The 22,898-nt window shown below is 45.9% G+C and overlaps 1 long non-coding RNA gene across 1 annotated transcript; it reads left to right on the top strand.

The window, feature by feature from the left end:
- Nucleotides 1-20,925: 20,925 nt before the first annotated feature.
- On the top strand, nucleotides 20,926-22,415 carry LOC122383257. The gene is made up of 2 exons (XR_006256808.1): nucleotides 20,926-21,381; nucleotides 21,556-22,415. It is a non-coding gene; the product is annotated as an uncharacterized LOC122383257 (long non-coding RNA).
- The last annotated feature ends 483 nt before the right edge of the window (nucleotides 22,416-22,898 follow it).

Below are 22,898 nucleotides of genomic sequence, written 5' to 3'. Positions count from 1 at the left end.
ATTAGACTGTCAATGCCATGAACAATCAAATGGCTATCTTCGATTATTGATTATCGTTCCGCATTTTCCAAAATCTTGAACTGAATCTTGGCAATTTCTCGTGACTACTTCACGACCATGATACATGCATTTCTTAAATTGAACTTTTTGAGCCAAACACGTACACATATGATAAAATGAATGTCACCATCGTGTTCTACGCCCCAAATTACCCATAAAACATGTGTCACGGGCTGCGAATATCAGTTTTGATTTTCGGGGATATGTGCCTACCCGGTTGACCTGACCTTGACCCTGACCTATGCTTGACTGACCCCTACATGGAGCTGACACTCTTGTAGGCCTTATATGATGGATTGTGCACCGTTTTGACAGAGTTTATGACGAGAGGCGCCCATTGCGAAGTCCTGAAGTCCATGCTACTGAAAGCCCGATTTCAGGTGTTTGACCTGACCTTGACCCGACCTGTGACCTAAAAATTCAACTTTAAAGTACTCATCTGAAGCGTCTCGTCGCGTTCTTTCGTTTGCCGCCTCGTGCGTTTCGCTGCGCCTATTGGTTCTCGAGTTATCGGCTGGGGGCGTTTAACGCCCCCCCCCAGCAAACGGTGGGTGGCGAAATACCCCAGCAACTGCCGGGTTAACCCGCGCCCCGCTGGGGGGGGGGGGGGGCAAGAATCTGCCCCCTCCCGTTTTTCGCCAATAACTTCTAAACGCGTTAAGACAGCGAAGTCAAACTTTCAGTACCTTATCATAGATCAATTTGACACGTTCCCTGAAAATTGGAGCGAAATCCGTCTGATTTTTTTTTTGAGAAATTGACGTTTTAGTGACGTCATGTTCGCCATTTTCGCCTCAAAAACGGCAAAATTTCAAACGCCGCTATCATCTTCATTTTTAAAGGAATCAAGACGTAACAAAAAGGTTATACGTGATTCTACTTTGTCTATCAAATGGCTATCTCGGTTTTTTGAAAATTTTGGATTTTGGCCCAATTTTTTTCTTAAAAAACTGACTTTTTTGGGAAAATAATTATAAAATCCAAAATTTTGAGTGCATCGAAAAAAAAAACAAAACAAAATATATGTCAGAGAAGTGGTCTATGTGCACCTATATACCAATTTTTAGAAGAATCGGTTAAAAAATGTGGGAGTTATTCAAAATTTTATGACGTCACGACACACACAAATTTTGAAAAATGATTTTTTGGAAGTTCTAGACCTCGTACGGAAACAAAAATAGCACCATTCGATTCGCTCTGAAAAACTGCATCAGATAGACACCTTTTCAGGCCTTAACAACCAACTTCAAAATTTGACCTCACTTGACCTGACCTTGACCTGACCTCGACCTGAAATTCATCCAGAGGTGCTCCATATCACTTATTGAGTCTGCCTGTTGAACTAACTAACGGGCTTTATGCTAATACAATCATTTAGGTACCTACAACACTATTCTATACGATTATTTACTTTACGAATTTAGCGTTACGATCTTTTGTCGTACGATCTTTTCATACGATGCTTTGCTTTACGACCCTTTATTTACGATCTTTAGTCGTACGATCTTTTGCGACATACGATCTTCATCTTACGATCATTTTCCTACGATATTTTTCATACGATCAATTGCTTCACGATCTTTTACATACGATCTTTTGTCGTACGATCTTTTACAACATACGATATTTATCCTACGATCATTTTCCTACCATCTATTTGCATACGATCTTTTGTCTTACGATCTTTTGTCACGTAATCGTACAGTGGGTGGTCGAGGTAAGAATCTTGGTCGAGGTCATGAGGCATTTGTCACCTAACGGCTTTGTTATACGGCCTTGCTAGTCGCTGCAGGACGCGATTGGGGCCTGAAAACTGTTACGTATGGGCTCGATTAAAACCCTAGATCCTGCATTTTGATTTAGATTCTAGGCTAGAATCCAAATCAAAATGCAGGAAAAGTGAAAACTTGAAATCCAGTAGGGGCATTCCACGATAGATCGACCAAAGCCGTATGCACACCGTCATATTTTATTTTTTGCTTGAAATTGGTCTAATGGGTTGTGATGGGCGGAGAAGCCAGCTGTGGCAAGAATTTTTTTCTTCGAACAACGGTTTCCGAGATAGGTATAGCCTCAGGCAATTCCTGGAGGTCACGCTGCAACCCTATGTTTGGCGGCCTAAAACTCAGAAACTGTTGGTTTTCTATGATAAAACTTTATATGGTTCAAGTCGTAATCAGCCAACGAACATTTTGCTATCTCGGATTTTCAATTTTTGAAAATTTTGATCACGTGACCTCTTGACCTATTTTTCGAATAGTGACCTTGATATTTTTCCCACTGAAAGTTACAATTTTGTCTGATGACGATTAAAGCATTATCAATTGTCATTCATATGCGATAATAAAAAAGTGGTTATCGCCCTGCGTTGACCTCAGGTCAGGTCATTTTTATGACCTGTCCATTATTACGAGTGGGAGCGACAGCGAGATCTCGAGAATAAAGCAAGATAGCGACAAGCGGTAAACGGTACAGGATTCATCAATTGTCATTAATAGGTATGCGATAATAAAAAAGTGACTTTCGACCTGCGTTGACCTCAGGTTAAGTCATTTTTGTGACCTGTCCTTTATAAGTCAGTGGCAGAATTATCAGCTACCAGTTACCACCGAAACGCATCTGACTGCAGTAGCGGCGGAACACCTTCAATTAAGGGGGCACTGCCGACATTTGGCCCCATCCTTTCCATGCAACGCCCATAGGGCTAACCCGGCAGGCGGTGGGCTTACCAGCCACCTTCCGCGCGGTGGGGGGGGGCATTTTTTGCCCCCCCCGTATCTCCGAAACTACTGGACAGATCCGGAAAATTCAAACGGCGCTCGATAGCCCTGTCACATTTATCGAAGGACACCAAATTTCATTGACCTCGGGGTCACCGATGACGTCACAGGTCAGGTCAAAGATAAAATGTTTCACCGTTTAGAAGCCCCTTCTAGGGAAAGCGCTATAACACCGAGTAAAACGCATTTTGTCGAAAATCAGCGATGAGGCGTCAGTTGTCTAGTACATATGTTGCTATTAGCGGTCACTGGTCATACCAGGTCAGGTCACAGGTCAGGTCACCAAAGGTCACCAAGGGTCACCACATGAGCCCAACTTTACTAAGGTTATGCGATGCATGTCTTATGGCCAGTTTTTCATTTCCAACTCAATGGTGTTGGTTATAAGACCATCAGGTACGGTTTAGGTCACTTTCTGGTGGAGGTCAGGTCAAGGTCAGGTCAAAAAAGATCAAATTTCAAAGTTGATATTTTTGCATAAAATGGGTATTGAATCGATGCAGCTCGTCACGGGGAGTCTAATGGTGGTCTTTGATTTACGCTACGAGGTCTAGAATTGCTAAAAATTGAGTTTGAAAATTTGACGTCATCAATTTTTAACAGTTTTTTCGCTATAACTTGGCCAAAAAAAGAGGTATCGATCTCAAATTTAGTATGTAGATAGAAGGCGGTAGTGACTACCACATATATTCCGGTTTTTTCGAAATTCAAAAAACTTTTTGGATTTTTTGGCTATTATATTCAAAAAATCTATTTTTTGATTTTTGGGGTTCAAAATCCAAAAAAATCGAAAACCGAAATAGCAGTTTTGTAGCCCTTTTGATTCCACACCTTTTATGTTGAAATATTTTTCTGTATCTCTAAAGCTGTAGGCCTGACAGCTCTTCCCGCGAAACCTTTTTTTGGGTCGAAAATGGCAAAAATGATGTCACTCTGACGTCATTAGCGGCCAACCTATCATAGCCTTTGGAAAAAAAATTGGTCACCATGTGCGCTAGCTGCTCCCGGGAGGGTACTGAAAGTTTGGTGACGTTCAGCGCAGCGGTTCTCGAGATATATTGAAAAACTAAAGGGGTGCAAAAAAACGCCCCCCCCCCACCGCCTGGAAGACTAATGTTAAAATGCCAAAATCAAAGGGGGGCAGGGTGCCCCGGTGCCCTCCCCGTTCCGCCGTCTATGTCTGACTGGTTCAAATACTTTTGAACCATGTTGAGTTAGGCTATTATTGATGACACTGGTGCAGCCTTGCATCAGTGACCCACTGAAAGGTCATCCGAGGTCATCCGTTGAACACACGACAATAATTTCCTTTTTTTTGGCTGTACTTTTTTATCTAATAGAGAAAGAGACGTAGAACAGGCAACAAGCAACATTGTGTTTTCTTTGGCCTAGCGCCAGTTCGCTTTGAATTTCGATATCGATGACCTAAGGTCAGGTCAATTTCTTGACCACCCCATTAACCCATTAATGCCGGATTTTTTTTTTATTCTTAACCCTCGCCCGTAAACGGTGTTTTGCCACCTTCGCCCATGCAGGGGGGGGGGGGGGGGGGTTGGTGCGACCCCCCTGGCGTTTGAAAACGGAGCGTCGTAGAGCTTAGCGGAAAAGACCAACGGATTGCTCTCAACGAGATCTCGCGATTGGTGGTATATTTTTTGGTCCTAGGTCAACATTTGACCTACTTATGACCGGTCAAAGGTCAAATTTTCGGAAAAATCTAACTTTTTCAGATTTCCGCGCCGATTGCGGCAATACGGTAAGATATATCGACTTGAAACCTTCACTATCGTGATCCTTGATCAATTCTCTATCGTTTGGTGTATATTTCGATGTCATAACTCTAAAAATGATGCGTTGGGAGCATCGGAAGTCTGCAAGGTCATTTGTGCATTGGGTCACGTCAGGCGTGTGACGTCACTGACCTGACCCTGACCCAAAATGAACTACAAGAAACAACCGACGATGCCTGAAATGGATAGCAAATTCGAATTCAGAGCATCAAAATACCCCGAAAAGGCATACAAGTGCAAGAAGTCATTACAGGTCAACCGAGGTCACTGACCTTACCTTGATCTTTAGTAACCTTCAAAATGTCAACGGACATTGTGCCAATGTCAAATCAGCCAGTTGTGATTCTAAAACAATCCATCAGTGTGTCAGGTCAGTCGGCATTTATACCAATGTGAAGCAATCTCCAATTTAGCGTAAATCTGGCCGGAGGTTGTTCCCTTTATGACGGCATAACTCCGTGACCTGACATGACCTTGACAAAACATTTTTACCAAAAGTTGCGCAAAGAATGCCCCAAAGGGTACTGAAAATTTGAGCAGGCTATCTGAAACGGTTCGGCGTGTAGCTAAGAAAAACCTCAGGGGGGGGGGAGTTGCACCAACCCCCCTACATGGGCGAGGGTTAAGTTGTCCTTAACAAATGTTAGCCACACGGGTCCCAGTAAGAAAACTGCGAAAGCTTAAAAAATTGTTCCATCGGTTCTCAAGTTATAAGTATGGGTCATAAATGACGGCATTGGCAAAGTCACAAATAAGGAGTTATCACGAAAACCGAATTAGCTAGATACCTTATTGTGTAGGGGAGAGTGGGGCAAAGCGGCCACCCTAACGCTTCTCACGATGCCAACGCTTGATTTTTAAACTTGGAAAGATTCTTTCTATACCAATGTGATCCCTATTAAGTTGCCTTTTATTTCAACTGCGTTTTATTTCCAAAGGCGTTCACATATGAAAGATATTGACAAAACTTTAAACCTATGCATATTGGCCACTTTGCCCCATACCCTGGGGCAAAGCGGCCACCGGCGTCTTCTGAAGTCCCGATATGAGAAACAAAATAGTTGCCTCGTGTACGACTAGGGTATTTGATGGTGACAAGGTTAAGCGAGGATGGATGTTTACTTTATCATCTTCCACCTGTAGGTGAACAAAGAAAGGATTTTCATGAAAATAAACATTTGATTGCATTATTTGGTAACTCATGCAACTGAAAAGTGGCCAAGATGAATGCATGACGACACATTTGAATATAAATAATGTTTTTTTATCCAGATGGAAGCAACTTATGGCCAATTGGGGGGTGGCCACTTTGCCCCGGCCACTTTGCCCCGCGCATACCGTCCGAGACAAAAATATTCCAGCTTAGCTATTAGTGGGGTAAAAGACATTAAAATTGGTAGAATACATGTACGATAACCATGCAATGCATGGACAAGAACGCTTATAAAAATTCCAAACGGTTATGGAATAACATAACATTTAAAAATTGTAAACATAGTTGGTAACCTGGCAAGAAATGCTTTTCCGTGTTTCACAGAACAATGGTGATGGGCCTGAAACCCCGGTCTGGCTCATTCGAACGACCGTGAAGAGAAGCATAATTGGAAACCATAAATTTGAACTGACGCCAGCTATGAAGGGCTAAAACGATGGGTGGCCGCTTTGCCCCGGGTGGCCGCTTTGCCCCACTCTCCCCTATACTGTATAGCGGTCTCAGCCAAACAATATTAAGAGGCACTGCATTGCAATGCTTTGCAACGTCTCATTGGCGAGGCCGTTGGTGCCGCTGGCAGGCCTGTGGTGCCCCTATTAGGCCTCTGGTGCTCCTGAGGGGACATCATAGGCCTGACGGGCCTGTGGTGTCCCTGGAAGGACTGTGGTGCCCCTGGGCCCTGACAAGCCTGAGGTGCCCCTGACAGGCTTGTGGAGCCCCTGACAGGTCTGTGGTGCAATTGCTAGGTTTGTGGTGCCCCTGGCAGGCCTGTGGTGCCCCTGGCGGGCCTGTGGTGCTCCTGCTAGGCCGCTGGTGCCCCTGGGTCCTGGCAGGACTGTGGTGCCCCTGACAAGCCTGAAGTGCTCCCGACAGGCCCGTGGAGCCCTTTATAAGCCCAAGGTGCACGTGCGAGGCTGGTGCTGCCCCTGTGAGGTCGATGGTGCCCCTGGCAGGCCTCTGGCTGGTACCCCTGGCAGGTCTGTGGTGCCCCCTGACAGACATGTGGTGCTCTTGCTAGGCCGATGGTGCTCCTGCAGGCCTGTGGTGCCCCGCCCCGCGTCACGGCCCCGGACAACCGGTCCGCTCATGATATCCCAACATCGCAACACTAGGCCTGTGGTGCCCGTGATAGGTCGGTGGTGCCCCGGGGTCCTAGGGGAGGTCATGAGTGACCCATATGACCCCCCTCCTTTGGATCTGCCACTGTGATCTGATCACAACCCCCAGAAATAAATAATCGTATAATCATCTATTGCTTCCCTTGTATTCAACATACGAGAAAATTGACAACACTATTGCCGGCTGGGTCATTTATGACCCAAGGATATTTATCGAGGAAAAAAAGTTATCCGATGGCGACAAGAAGGGCAAAAATATATATCATGCCTTTTTCAGACAAATTTAGATGCCAGGTGGACGATCATTCAATAGACAGTAAAGTGCAAACATAACATAATATTACTTTTTTGGACGGCGCGCCATTTCCAGTGACCGGCGACTGTATGTACAGTCCCGTCGTCTTTGGCTCCAGAAACTTCAGTGAACGAGCTCACACGAGTTTTATGCGGCTCCGACGCTCGTCGCTGAACCCACAAATCCAACAAAACACACGCACAAGTTCCTCAAAGTGCCAGTTGCCTCCATTTAGAAAAAAAAATGTCAAGATGTTGCTTTTGGGTCATATATGACCCAAGCGGCATTGATGGGTTAACCCGCACCCCGCTGGCCTATTCAGCCATACGCGCCCCGCTGGGGGGGGGGGGGGGCAGATTCTGCCCCCTCCCCCTGTCTAACTTCCGAACCGATGGTCGTAGAGACACGGGGAAAACGGCAATCGAAAGCTCTCAACAAGGCGGATCTTAAGAGCCCAATTTTTTTGCTTACCTAAGTAGGTCAGAGGTCAGGTCAAGGTCAGGTCAAGGGTACAAAATGCAAGTTTCTACAGTATCGGCCTTGCACCGTAGTTGCCGAGGAATGGATTTAGACTGATTGCCCAAAACATGTTCTTAGGCTACCAAGACAATATTCGTTGCATACAATATCATTCAGAGGTCAAGGTCAAGGTCAGGTCAGGTCAGGTCACAAAAACAAAATATAGAAAAGGGCATGTGCGACACATGTTTTATGGGTCATTTTATTCATATAATTCAATAGGCACACTCAATAAGGGATATGGACCACATCTGGATGAATTTCAGGTCGAGGTCAGGTCAAGGTCAGGTCAGGTGAGGTCAAATTTCGAAGTTGTTTGTTAAGGCCTAAAAAGGTGTCTAGCTGCTGCAGTTTTTCACTGCGAACCGAATGGTGCTATTTTTGTTTCCGTACGAGGTCTAAAACTTAAAAAAAATCATTTTTCAAAAAATTGTGTGTGTCGTGCGTGACGTCATCAAATTTTGAATAGCTCCCACATTTTTGAACCGATTCTTTTAAAAATTTGTATGTAGGTGCACATGGACCACTTCTCTGACAAATATTCCGGTTTTTGATACACTCAAAATTTTGAATTTTATAATTATTTTCCCAAAAAGTGAGTTTTTTATTGGGTCAAAATCAAAAAATTTCAAAAAACCGAGATTGCCATTTGATAGACAAAGTAGAATCACGTATAACCTTTTTTGTTACGTCTTGATTCTTTTAAAAATGAAGATGTTAGTGGCGTTTGAAATTTTGCCGTTTTTTAGGCGAAAATGGCGGACATGACGTCACTAAAACGTCATTTTTTCCAAAATATTCCGACGGATTTCGCTCAAGTTCTCAGGAAACGTCTTAAATTGACGTATGAAAAGGTACTGAAAGTTTGACGTCGCTGGCTTAACGCGTTTAGAAGTTATGGGCGAAAAACGGGAGGGAAGAAGCAGATTCTGCCGCCCCCCCCCCCCTAGCGGGGCGCGGGTTAAAAGTCAATTGGGGAAAAATCAGCTCCCTTATTTTTACACTAAAACGCGTCGGCATTGCCAATTATATAATGAGTGACTTCATATACGATCAACTTTGACTACGAGACCTTCTTTGCTCCAGGGCAACTGTAAGGTCATGTGAAGTCCTTACAGGCTCAAGATACAGCCACGCGGATGGGCTCATAGTGTTCAGCTCGTCAAGGCTCATCGAATGATATACAGGGTGTCCCAAAATTAATGTCACACCCTCCCACAACCTTTGTTTTGCCTTCTACTGCGCAATATCAATATAATTTCACCGGTACTGCCTCCCAGACCATAACGTCTACATTCTAGTCACGTGACCTTCGAATTTTTGTGACCCTGACCGGTCAAGGGGTATACGGAGGTCATTTCCGGGGCAGTTCCCAGCGCGCGCGGGCCAGGTGTCCAGGATGGCGAAACTGCAGAGCAAATCGTCTCGCGGCGGGGCAGTCGGCATGGTTGCCGGTGGCATGACCCACGGCCAGGTCGCCGAGGTACTGGGCATGAGAACCGCACGATTTGGCGCTGGTTATCACGCGACAGAAGCGGATAGACGCCTGGGAACAAGCTAGGTCACGGCAGGAAGACTTCCGCCAGCCGGGTATAGCACAGATCGTCATCGCGAAGTGCGGAGCTAAAGACGGGCTTATCCACAAGGAAACTGGCAAGGAGGCTGATTGCCAACAGTCAGCCAGTCTTCAAAATGATAATCCATCGGTACCGGAGGATGTCTCTAGCTGAAGCCCAACAAGCCACGTTTCCAGCCGAAAACTTCTGCTGAACATGTCCAGGGCCATCTTTCAACAAGTCGGCGCCCCAGCTCATCGAGCTAGAACGACGAAGGACTGGTGCAGATCGAACTTCCCAGCATTCTGGGAGAAGGACAAATGGCCGGTGAATAGCCCCGACCTGTCGCCGATAGAAAATCTTTGGGCGATCGTCCTGTAAGAGGTGAGCAAAACGGCGCCAGGATAACCTGAACGCACGCTGACCAGGAACGTTCGATCTGTCTGGTCCAAGATCAGTCCACAGAAGCTGGACATGTTGATGTCTGATGTCCCGGACCGTATGATTGCCCGCATCAGGGAGAAGGTGGGATGCATATGTAAGAAAAGTGCGCCTCTCATGTTTGTTATTTTCATGAAATTGACGCTGGAAAGGTGTGACATTATTTTTTAGACACCCTGTATATGATGACCTTGATAGATATACATATATGGTGAGGTCACGTGACCTAAGGTAAACTTAAACCTTGACCTTTCGAGGTCAACATGCATATGTTTCGACGCGGATTGACGCGAGGATCACGAGGATCATGAGGATCACGATGGTGCTACTAGTTTGTTCCTAGCTGGAATGCGTCGAAAGTTATTCGAGAACAACTTCATATAGGTATATAGTGCCGCTATTTTGGATTTTGTTTACCCCTGTGACGTCATCTTTGACCTGACCTAAAAATGATATCGGTAAAAATTGTAGACTTTATCTGTGTGTACCCTGTGCCGTTTACCGCTTGTCACTATCTTGCTTTGTTCTCGAGATCTCACTGTCGCTCCCTCTCGTAATAATGGGCAGGTCATAAAAATGAAAGTTGAGCCACATAAAGTTTTAACCATAGAAAACCAATAGTTTCTGAGTTATAAGCCGCCAAAAATAGGGTTGCAGCGTGACCTCCAGGAATTACCCGAGGCTATATCTCGGAAACCGTTGTTCGAAGAATTAATCCTTGCCAGTTGCCACAGATGGCTTCCCCGCCCATTACAACCCCTTAGACCAGTTTTAAACGAAAAATAAAATATGTGGGTGTCAATTTTTTTGTCGATCTATTGTGGAATGCCCCAGTAGGTATACCTACTCTAGTCTCTAGGCACTCTACCAGGGGCATAACTTTACATACATACATACATAAAGGTTTATTTGACCACGTGACAGTCAACGACTGGTAAAAAGGCCGTACATGAGCTGTGCAATGGTGGCACCACATGAAGAAGTGAAAAGCATCACAAAAATTAAAAACACAGTGCATTTCAAAAGAGCTCCGAACATATCTACGTGGGGATCACATCCTGTTCATTAGATCTATGAGTACAGGCACAGTGGACTTTTTATACCGCTCAGTTTTGGCCCGCGGTACGACAAACTTTCGCTGCCGGCGCAGAGGGCGCCTCACATTTGCCAGCTGCTCGCCCGGGTACAGTGGGTGGGCGGGGTTGGCGAGGATGTCGGCCGCCAGCTTGCAGAGGACAGCATCGCGACGCTCACTCAGAGTCTCGAGGTTGAGGAGCTGGCAGGCAGAGGCGTAGTCGGTGTAGTTTTCGTATCCTATCATGATTTTGCAAGCTCTTTTCTGAACTTGCTCGATTGCTTGTGCTTGTTGCTGTGTCAGTCCCGTGTGCCACAGCTGAGAGCAGTATTCCAGACATGGACGAATGAAGCTGATGTAGACGGCGCGGATATCGCTCAGATCTGCATGGAACTGACGGAGGACTGTGAGCATGAACAGCCTGCGAGAGGCATTTTTTTGTGATATGATTTGTATTTGCCGTCCGGCGTCCACTTTAAGTCAGAAGTAATATGGACTCCGAGAAGTTTCATGGTAGAGACGACAGGTACTGGTTCGTTGTTAATGATTACTGCGCCGTCCATATCCGTGTTGTGAGAGAAGTTGCAGATGAGTATATGACACTTTTTTCCGTTGATCTTCATGAGATTGTTCTCTGACCATGTTTCCAGAGTGGATGCGGCCGTCTGGGCTTTCTGAAGGACAATGTTTGCATCTCTTGCAGGAGACAGGATGCCGATACTGAGGTCGTCCACATACTTCCATCGATGATCTTCGGTAACTGCGCAGTCATTTATATGAGCCAAAAATGCAATCGGGGCGATTTTTGTCCCTTGGGGCGTTCCACACGTGGTAGTGAGCTCTGATGAGACAGGATTCGAGCCACCAAGTCGAACGACCTGTTTCCGCTCGTTGAGGAAGCTGGCTACTGTAGGCACGATGGAGGGACGAACTTGCTGGTCCAGTAGTTTCCTGAGCACGACATCATGGCTAACCAGGTCGAAGGCCTTGGAAAAATCGATCGCCAGGATGGCCGCAGCGTTTGAAGAGCTGTCTGTGTTCTTAGCCAGGAAGTCATATAGCGAGATCAGGTAATGTACCGTAGAGTAGCCTGGCCTGTTTCCGAACTGGTGTGGGTCAAGTGATGGGGTAATGTCAGCCATGATCCAGGTTGTCAAAAATCCTTCAAAGATTTTGGAGAAGAGCGGGGTGAGTGAAATGGGTCTAAGATCGTTGAAAGAGGTTGGAGGGTTGACCTTGGGAATGGGGGTGATGAAGGATAGCTTCCAAGCAGACGGAAATTTTCCGGAGGATAGCGAGGAGTTGAAGATGTGAGTGAGTGGCTGCGATAATTCGAAGGCAAACTCCTTGACCAGCCGTGCTGGTAGCTCATTCGGTGTGGTGGAGATGTTGGAGCGGATGCTGCTCAGTTCCCTCTGGACGTCAGCTCGTCGGATGACCGGTGGGGGTGCGTCCGCCGGTAGGTAGGCAGGGAATTCCTCCAGGTTGAGTGCCGGCAGCTGGGATGAGATAGATGCGAAGTGCTGGTTGACCGCTTCCGCCAGCGCCCCACCAGTCTCATACTCAGCGAAGTTTAGCTGTTCGTTCTTTACTCGGCCGGTCAGACTCTTGATTTGACGGTACCAAGTAGCCGGCTTTGCTGTCCTCATTCCTCGTATTTTCCTGTCGTAGAATTCCGCCTTGGCTTTGCGGCACAGATGAGTGGCCTTATTTCGTAGATGTCGCCACCGGTCGGACATGCCCTCGAGTCGGAAAACTCTGTGCTTCTGGGCAATGGCGAGTCGGACGGTGGCGGTGATGTGAGGCTTCCCTCGATGTCGCACTGGCAATGTCTTGGTAGGCAGAAACCGGTCTAGAGCAGTGGAGAGCGTTGACTGCAGCACCGCTACCTGTTCATCGGGGGAAGACGCCTCATATACGGGGGTCCAGTCATGTGCTGTGATCCACCTGCCGAATGCTCTAACTCCCGAGTCCGGCAGCATTCGCACGGTCGTTCGTTCCCTCGGTGTCGGCTGGATGGTGCGATGTATTTCATTGTATTTCATTGGGATAGTAAATACTATGGGAGCCGGGAGGAAGTCCCTTTTAGAGCCCGGGGGCGCGTCTCCATGTTTGTATAGACAATAGACGTTAGTCTTAGTTAGTCCACACACACACACACACACACACACACACACACACACACACACACACACACACACACACACACACACACACACACACACACACACACACACACACACACACACACACACACACACACACACACACACACACACACACACACACACACACACACACACACACACACACACACACACACACACACACACACACACACACACACACACACACACACACACACACACACACACACACACACACACACACACACACACACACACACACACACACACACACACACACACACACACACACACACACACACACACACACACACACACACACACACACACACACACACACACACACACACACACACACACACACACACACACACACACACACACACACACACACACACACACACACACACACACACACACACACACACACACACACACACACACACACACACACACACACACACACACACACACACACACACACACACACACACACACACACACACACACACACACACACACACACACACACACACACACACACACACACACACACACACACACACACACACACACACACACACACACACACACACACACACACACACACACACACACACACACACACACACACACACACACACACACACACACACACACACACACACACACACACACACACACACACACACACACACACACACACACACACACACACACACACACACACACACACACACACACACACACACACACACACACACACACACACACACACACACACACACACACACACACACACACACACACACACACACACCACACACACACACACACACACACACACACACACACACACACACACACACACACACACACACACACACACACACACACACACACACACACACACACACACACACACACACACACACACACACACACACACACACACACACACACACACACACACACACACACACACACACACACACACACACACACACACACACACACACACACACACACACACACACACACACACACACACACACACACACACACACACACACACACACACACACACACACACACACACACACACACACACACACACACACACACACACACACACACACACACACACACACACACACACACACACACACACACACACACACACACACACACACACACACACACACACACACACACACACACACACACACACACACACACACACACACACACACACACACACACACACACACACACACACACACACACACACACACACACACACACACACACACACACACACACACACACACACACACACACACACACCACACACACACACACACACACACACACACACACACACACACACACACACACACACACACACACACACACACACACACACACACACACACACACACACACACACACACACACACACACACACACACACACACACACACACACACACACACACACACCACACACACACACACACACACACACACACACACACACACACACACACACACACACACACACACACACACACACACACACACACACACACACACACACACACACACACACACACACACACACACACACACACACACACACACACACACACACACACACACACACACACACACACACACACACACACACACACACACACACACACACACACACACACACACACACACACACACACACACACACACACACACACACACACACACACACACACACACACACACAATGTTTATTATCAGAGACAGAAAGATTCCGGAAGAATGCAGCAGAGGGATGCAAAAGCGCAAAGCGCTTGAGTTTGAGCATCACTCTGGAAGAAGAAAATACAAACAAACAGACAAAAACATACCAGATGAGATCCTGAAATTAATATACAGAAAACATTTGATAGGCAAAACTCAAAGCATACGAGTTGGCTGTCGCCGCCACGACAGACACCGAGCAGTAAAGAAGCGTGCGCGAGCCACACCGCACGGTCAGCCCGGAGCGCCACGTCCAACCGCAGCCTGACAACCTAGATCAAGGTGGTATCTTGGTGTTGAATTTAGTGTTCTGTAAACCGGTTTGATGATTAAATGAATTTTTGAAAGAGATGTGCGACCGCGCAGCCGCTCTCATCGACCAGAGTTTCACCGTGAATAAGGAAGTCAAGTTTTTGCTTAGGAGAAATTTCATTTAGCTCAATACCTATTTGATAAGAAATAGTTTGAAACATTTCTAGCCTTAGTGGTACGTAGAGTAGACAGTCAAGGATATAATGCCGAACGTTCTCGTTTGGAAAGCCACAAGCACACATTGATGTTTCACTTTTTTGAATTTGGAAGAGATGACAGTTCAGGTGACTCATTCCGGTTCTTAGTCTTGTGTGTAAAATATTTCCCAATTTAGACCCAGTTTCATAAAATTTCGGAGGCTTGGTCACCCCCAGCCGCTCAGAAATGGTCTTTTTGAAGGATGTTCGTGGCAGGGATCGGATGGTTTCGGGGAGATCATTCCAGTGTTTAGCCGTTAATGGAAAAAATGAATTATGGTACGAAGTGGTCCGGCTAGGTGTTGTTGTATGTGTAGGTACTGGCATTTCTTAAGACTCGTCCAGTGTTTTCAGCGCGTGTGTGAGGCATTGTATTTTTAATATATTGTGGTGTGTACTCTTCGTGGAGTCCAGTGTAAGGCGAAATTTTAATTGGGGCTCGAAGTGTTTTCTGTAAACGTTTTTTATATATTCTAATGCTCATAAGAGAAAATACATTTTCCAATGTCAATATATAGGCATTGGACTTAGGGTACGGAGAGGTAAGTTCGTGAAATCCTCAACTTCGTGATTCGCAATTTCCCATAAATCTGAAAACTTGCAGCGCTGTCAACCATCTCATCCTGTGGGGCTTGGACAGTAGGCGGAGTGACTTTTTGGTAAGCGATTTTCCCTCCTTCGATTTATATGGTATACCCTAAAATGTATTTTTCGAGGTCAATTCTTCTTTTTCTTGATTTATTTAAACTAGCGTACCTTTCTCAACTTACCGAATTTAGAATTAACAAAGGGTGTTTGGATTGCTATATCTATGTCATGTACATGTATGTCAGTGGGCGACCTTTTTGTCCCGCTTTCCCTGAACCTTTGTAATCCTGCCAAATGAAAAATATTGTCCAGGCTCTCAACTTTGTGAACCCTAACTTCGTAATGAAAAAGTAAGGCAAGGATTTCCTGAAAAGTCACCCAGGTTCTTATAATACTCTTTCCTAAATGGTATATGTATACATGCTTTCTATTGCCAGATATTTACTTTTACGCTGCCCGCTGCGATTTCATGCTTAGCCACGGCCACGGGCAAGGAGGGAAAGCACCAATTATGTTCTGAAGACAACATGCGAGATGCGCTGACGACTGTTGACAGAGGCTAAATTCAGCAAAGCTTCTCACTCTTACGGCATCCCAAGACAAACACCTGTTTATTATCATCGAAAGAATATTCACAAAGTTATTACCCTACGTCAGAGGCGGCGGAAGGTATTTTGGGATGGGGGGGGGGCACACCTGATCCTTCCCGGAACCTAGGGTACCCCCAAATCTAGTTTTCTCACCGGTTTTAGGCCACTTATTTTTCACCCCTTGGCCTTTACAACGAAAAATCGAAACGAAAACATTTGCAAAAAGTGAGATATCCCGTCTCATCTGAGTCAAGGAACTACCTTTTTGGTAACTTGGAATAAACGTTTAAAGCTTTCACACGTGAGCTGTCAAATCAGGTATAGAGGGGGATTTTTTTACTTAAATAGGTATTGTCTTCCATTCAGCTTTTCTTTGAGGCCCACGGCCGCTAATATAGGGAGGACAAGCTGCCCCGACGGTTCCTGGCCCTATGAAACTTTGTGGGGGCAGCGCCTGCGCCCCCCACGGCCCCAGAGTTGTGGGGGCAGGCTACCCCCATGCTGCCCCCCGGCTCACGAGTCTATGCCGGCTGGCGTCTGGCAGAGTCGCGGGGAAAGGCCTGTGGCACGCTCAGACGCGCTTCTGTGACGTCCGCATGCCGGGCCACTCGCGTTCCGTCCTACTCTTCCGGTTACCGGTAGCTCGTAGATAGCTGCTTGATTTCTGAGCATTATGTGTGGAGGGCGTTTGGTGGAAATGTATGATATTTAGAGAATGAATATGTGCTTACATGTTGTCACAGTCTTCTGCGTTAGAACGCTCCATAATGAAGGTTGTTTCTGGTTAACATTTCGAAAAGGTAATAAATCTATGAAATTATGTTGGTAGATTTCCGATTTCGATTCCTCCGGTTGGAGGGTCTCAAATACCTACATTACGAGCCCTCCCCCCGCCGAAAAGTTGGAGGGGCTCAGCCCCCGCTAGCCCCTCCAGCCGGTTCCCGGGAACCGCCCCTCTGGTTCCCGCGCCACTGCGGCAAGTCCAGTTCAAATACGTGTAGCACGCTGTGGCTGTCACCATGTTATTCGCGTTGAACAACTTGCTTCCTTTAAACCAATGACGTCATTAAAGTTAGCCAATTATTGGCTATTGCAAACCTTTTTGGTTGGTAACACTCGCACTGCAAAATGCTAGCCAATGTGATCAAAATATGTACGACGACATTGACAACAATATCAATCCATTCCAAATTACTCGCTCTATTAACTTAAAAAGGTACTCAGCCAAACTGGCATATGTTCATGACGTAGTATGGAAGTATTGTGGTACTTCGTCGATAACAATTTGGGGGGGCAAAAAGATATGTTTGCACCCCCACCCTGGAAGATGGGGGGGCGCCGTGCCCCCGCTGCCCCCCCGCTTCCGCCGCCACTGCCCTACGTACGAAGTTAGGAGCAAAAAAGTCTTTTCTTAAATGCAATTTGCGAAAAATCCACAAACGATAAAACGACCTAAGAAGGACGCATGTGCATTGCAATGAAATGGTCGTGCTAGACATGCTTCAGCCTTTGCATACCAACGCAAAATGTTGGCTCTGGACAGGGTTGTATACGACTCAATCAATAGCAATCAATTCAATCACGACAAAGTTGGGAAACCAATCAAATCAATCAAGTCAGAGCAGTTTTCGGGAATTGATTCAATCGACTCAAACGCGACAATGAAAGGAATCAATCAACTCAATCAAACGACTCAAACCAAGACATACCTACATTAGGTTTTTTGCCCCACCAACTTGGAAAAGTGTCCATAGCAGTCTGGTGTACCTACTTACCTACCTACCTACAGAAGAAACATAAAAATATTGTCATTTAAAATTATAAATTGCCATGCCATTCAAAGTTTCTATGTAATAAGGATGGATACCTAGTGATGGACAGGTGGATCATGATATTGAGGTTCAATGGGTAGAATTGGAGCAGAAGTTTCACTTAATGGGTGCAAAATAACCCAGTAGTTGACTCACCCCCAAATCACCACCTTTCACCTAAAAGTTGTCAATTTAATTTTGGCCATATTCCAACTCCATTTACACTAAATATCAGACATTGCAGTTGAAAGTTGGCTGCTCGGATTTTGGCAGTGTTCGTGATTTGGCCATTTACCCTACACCATGTCTATTTTAATGGAATAATATGCATCAATAACATATTAACCATAGGGAAATAGAAATAAATATCTTACCTGCATGTGACGGTTTCGGTTAGACAGAGACTGACGGGCAGCCTGAAAAATCTTTCCACACAATGTGCATTTGAGACGTGGGATGTTGTCAGATTGGGAAGGAAGAGATTTGAAGTATTTAGCGGTCCACGACTCTGGACGTGGCATGTCAATGTTAGGTACCTATGTGAAGAATTCAAAACATTTTATTGCAATACAATTTGAAACTGTTAGGACTGGGGGATAAGGATGAGGATTAAAAATATATTTAAAAGGAAATGGAGAGGACAGGGACTCTGGAACCACAGGATAAGTTAAGGACAAAGGAAGTAGGAACAAGGAAAATTAAAACGCGAAAACTTCTTCTTGTTGGATTAGGGCGTAAAACGCGAAAACGGCACGGTGCGACTGCAAAGAAAACCTTTTGCCAATAAGTATGCTAAGCTTTTATAAATCCTTATTCTACGTCTTTTGATTTTTTGGTGAGATGACGTCATTGAATATCATGCAATATGGTAGATCATCATAAAATAAATCGGTTGTACAACACCAATTTCGTTTTAATTATTATTTCATTTGAAATAAAAACACTTAATAATATTCAGTAAAATATTTTAAGGAAAATGAAATATATTAAATATGTTATGCTTAGTCTCTCAGGAGAAAAGGATCAACAAACGTTCTGCTACAAATTAAACAATGCAGCAAATTAGCTATTAATTAGGCAAGTAAACGTAATTAGCGAGACGAAAACGGCGCTTTTGTTTCAGTTATTTTTGTAGGGGGCGGTGTTTCACGGGACGCTGCTACCACGCTGCTATCAAATTGCGCGAGCTGACGTCACACTTGTGGTAGTGTTGGAGCAATGGGCCTGTTGATGTTTCCATGGAAACCCAATTTGACACGTGTAAAAGCAGCGTGCTGCTATCACCGGTGAAACAGGGCCGGGGTTTCAGATATTTATAGAGTTCAGTGGGTTGTTTCTGAGGTGATGTGGAGATGTGAATTATTAATTAATCACACTTTATTAGTATATAGGGCCTTACACTTTATCATCTGGATTAAAAAAAAAAACGTTTCCTGCTGAGTGCAGAAAGGTAGGTAGGTGCATCGCCAGGTTCTATCACCAGGATTGGAGCAGTTATGAGTTATTGCAGTTGAAAGTCAAAGTTGGCTGTTCATGTTTAGGCCCTCTTCTTTATTTGGCCATATACCCCATATTGCAGTTGTGATGACAAGCAGTTTTCAGTGTAGTTTTGTGATCTTTGATGTCATCAATTGGTGTCATTATTTTTTGTCAACTAAAACTTATTTGAACTTTCCATTCAATCGACTCAATCATACGAGTCACTCTAATTTTCGGGAATCAAATCAGTCAACCAGTCGCTAAAGTCAAACGAGTCAGTCAACCAGTCATCTCGAAAAGTCAATCGACTCAATCCAATCAACTCAAAATACGCGTTGAAACAAATCAATCAATTCAGTCGACTTAATTGGTATACAACCCTGGCTCTGGAAGAAGATTTGTATTTTTTTTTCACGAAGTTACTTCTCCTTACCCTATTTCGTCGCAGTACATTTAATTCTAAGATAGCCATTGGTCAATAACGAACTGTTGGAAAGAGGACCACGACCGGCTCGCTTCCCCAGCCCATGCGTCTCGGCCGGCGGGTGTCCAATCGCGGACGGGACTAACCCCGGCGCGACGGTTAGGTAATTGGCCGGCTAACAAAGAATCATGACCCCTTTAATGAAAAGAAGGAGCACTGCGCCGTGCAAGGGGCGCAGTTCGCAACCACAGAAATGCCATTAGGCACTGCCGAGAGGGGCGCGAAAACTGCATCAAGGGATGCCTTGAGAAACCGATGGGACAGCCCGTTGGACTAGTTTTGGCAACAGCGATACACTGAAGGCACTGAATAGACGGGTAGGTATGTACTGTAACTGGATCAAGGGGCATGCGTTGATAAACTGGTGGGGCGCCAATCTGCAGGACGAGGGCACCGACGCCGTATGTACTTCACAAAAGAGACGAGTATAATCAGAGGAGCGCTAACATTAGCTCGAGGGGCGCTTTTATGAATAAGTGGACCGTCATGCCAAACTAAGTGTTTGTGTATGTGTGTGTGTGTTGTTTTTGTTTACAGCAGTTCATTCATAACATACCGTTCAACAGTGCTACCACTACCAACCGTAGGCATTAACCCCTTTTTCATAAAAATATACCAACAAATACACTTGCAGCAATTTAAAAGTAGAGGTTATACTTTGCCAGAATCACGAGACAGTGAGCACCGATGGGAAAATCAAGTCATATTTTTGGGAAGAGGTCGATGAAGCGAAGCCTCAGCAAATTGCAGATTGCGCAGTTTTTTTTTGTAAAACTAAATTTTAAAGTTGTTTGTGTTGGTTTTCTTAGTTTGAAAATATTTACAAGTACTCAAAAAGTTTTGGCTGCTTTATATACCTACAATAGATATAGAGAGTGAGATGACATAGTTATTTGAAATAGAGCATAGGTACACGTATATCATCCACAGTTAAATATTTAACCAGCCTCAGTCATCCAACTTAAGTTACATAAAAATGACATAGACATTTCAGCATTAAAATTGGATATTTTTTCGTGTCATGTCAGACAACAGTCCGACTCAAAATCAACCAGCTTCGTCTCAAGGAACCGGCAGCCGGCTAGGACAAGTAATAACAATAGCCTTGATTGGCATTGCAGCTTTCGGTAAGGGAAACACATGAGGCACGAAATGATGCACCACATAGGTTCTATCATCCTACCCAATATTCCGGGTTGCCTTTTATGGGTGTCTGATGCATGAAATGAAATATTTATTAATAAATAATAAGCTGCTATAATAATTATGTAACTTATTTTACCGGCTATCTGCTCTGCCAGGGGTGTACCGTTTGTATGAAGAGCGTCAGAAGAGGAACAAGGGCGGTGGTGGCGGTGGTCCCTGCGGCGGCGGAGGGGGAGGCGGCGGAGGGGGAGGCTGCGGACTGAGCGGGCAGGCCCTGGGAAGCGGACTGGTTAGGATGTTCCGCTCCCCAGTTGCCAGCCGCCTGCTGGGCAGCTCCTTCACACCAGCGGAAGACGTCGATTGAGCTTCTGGTCTGCCCTGAGATGGCCACTTGCTCAGCCTCGGTCCGAGTTCGGCTGACCGTCAGCTTGGTTTTGCCTGCTAGTTTATAACCGACTACTCAGGTATGCGGTTTTCATTTATCTTTCTAACAACCTCACTCGAACCACAGCAAACCATGAAGTCAGCAAAATCACAAGAGACGGATACACTACGCTGCCGATTTGAGCATCTTCACGAAATGCCACACTTGGCGGCAATCAAAGCCTGTCAATTTGGATCGGATTGAACGTCAATAATCCCATCGATTCGCCGCCAAGTTAGTGGAGCTCAGATGGATGCTTCGAACAGGATCCTCTCGCAGTTAAGTTGATACCATATCGCGCTGGTGTCCGATTGACGTTTGTGATTTGAACACTGTGTAAATGACCTATAATTGTTGAAAATCAGCGTTTCGTCTGTACAATTGATGCCCATGCTACTATTTGGACATGGCTCCGATGCCCACTGAAAACGTTGGGTGCGCGATGCTTTGCCTTTACTCCATTCTGAGGCTGGTAACGCTCCGGGGCTTATTCTTTTCCCTATAGCACGGGATTTGCTCCTGTAAGCACGTCAGTTTCTTCCAACCAATATGTACCAGTAATAGCCAATAAATCTTCACGCGTATCTTCTAGAGAAGCATTGAGTGGATCCTGGCGCGGGCATAATAATGACCTGACGCCATCCCCGGGGAGGGCGCCTCTGCTGCAGAAGACGCCGCTCGGCCGGTCGGCAGTGAGGGGCGCCGGGGCGGGGTCGATCGGCCCGCCGCACCGGCTGATTGCTGTTCTGACACCTCTCGAACGGCGGCGGGGCAGTAGCGTGGGAGCAGGCCGGGGCGCGAGTTACCTAAGTGTGGAACTACCCAGCGCCGAGCCGGCCGGATGACGTCACACCACGGCCAGTGCCGGCGCAGCGGCAGACTGGCCGAGATTGACATGGTCTTAACTTGGCGAAGAGGCATCGGACGCCAAACTTCTGCTGCAGCTATAAATCACATTTCATGTGTTTCTTCCATGTGTATGAGCTATTAAGTCCTTCGAATACCTAATGTGTAGGTGAGCGTACCTGCATTTAGCAGTGTGTACTATGCTATGTGGATTGAAAACTGGGGGCA

The sequence above is a fragment of the Amphibalanus amphitrite genome, unplaced genomic scaffold, assembly GCF_019059575.1.
Source record: "Amphibalanus amphitrite isolate SeventyFive unplaced genomic scaffold, NRLGWU_Aamphi_draft 000159F_arrow, whole genome shotgun sequence".
Classification (NCBI taxonomy): domain Eukaryota; kingdom Metazoa; phylum Arthropoda; class Thecostraca; order Balanomorpha; family Balanidae; genus Amphibalanus; species Amphibalanus amphitrite.
Note: the sequence above shows the minus strand (reverse complement) of the source record. Positions and strands in the feature narration are given on the sequence as shown.